Source organism: Egretta garzetta, unplaced genomic scaffold (genome assembly GCF_000687185.1).
Source record: "Egretta garzetta isolate BGI_Z169 unplaced genomic scaffold, ASM68718v1 scaffold561, whole genome shotgun sequence".
Taxonomy (NCBI): Eukaryota; Metazoa; Chordata; class Aves; order Pelecaniformes; family Ardeidae; genus Egretta; species Egretta garzetta.
Window position 1 is genome coordinate 1,147,184 of NW_009258760.1, and position 552 is coordinate 1,147,735.

The following is a 552-nucleotide window of genomic DNA, read 5'->3' on the forward strand; positions in this document are numbered from 1 at the left end:
GAAGTCAATTATTCCTCTGAGCATGTGCTTAAGCACCTTGGTAGATCCAGCTCTGTATAAGCAGAAGGATTATGCTTAATTTTGCAGTGGGCAAAGCATAAATGTGAGTAACACGAGAAGGGCCCGAGCCTGATGGTATTTAGTGCCATCTGCGTGTCTCAGCAGAGGTGAAAAGAGACTGGAATCCATCTGCCAAACACCACTGAATTTCACTACAGGATACTGGTTCTGGGGTGTGTGTGGGCACATTTCAACCTTTGTTCTGGAGAAGACAACCCACCATATAGTTACGACAGTTCAGAGCTTTTTGTAAGCTTGTTCAGTGAGACACAGAGGAGTGGGTTTCTATGCCAGCCTGAAAAAAGATGGGGAAAGACATGCTTAAAAGGTGAAAGAAATGGCAGAAGCTAAGACAGACAAAAGCTCCTTCATTTCAGAAAAAAACCCACACAATCTAGGAAAAAAAACTGTGTTGCAATAAGTAGACAGAAAACTGCTAGCTTCACTAAAGAAAATCCTCGAGAAAGAAATGGATATTTTGCTACCAGCAGG

General features: G+C 42.6%; 1 protein-coding gene across 1 annotated transcript in view; it reads right to left on the reverse strand.

Moving 5' to 3' along the window:
• Positions 1-552, reverse strand: part of LOC104135639 (tetratricopeptide repeat protein 7A-like) — a gene marked incomplete at its 5' end in the record, with an annotated part of 105,363 nt that overhangs the window by 71,992 nt on the left and 32,819 nt on the right. The window lies entirely within an intron of this gene.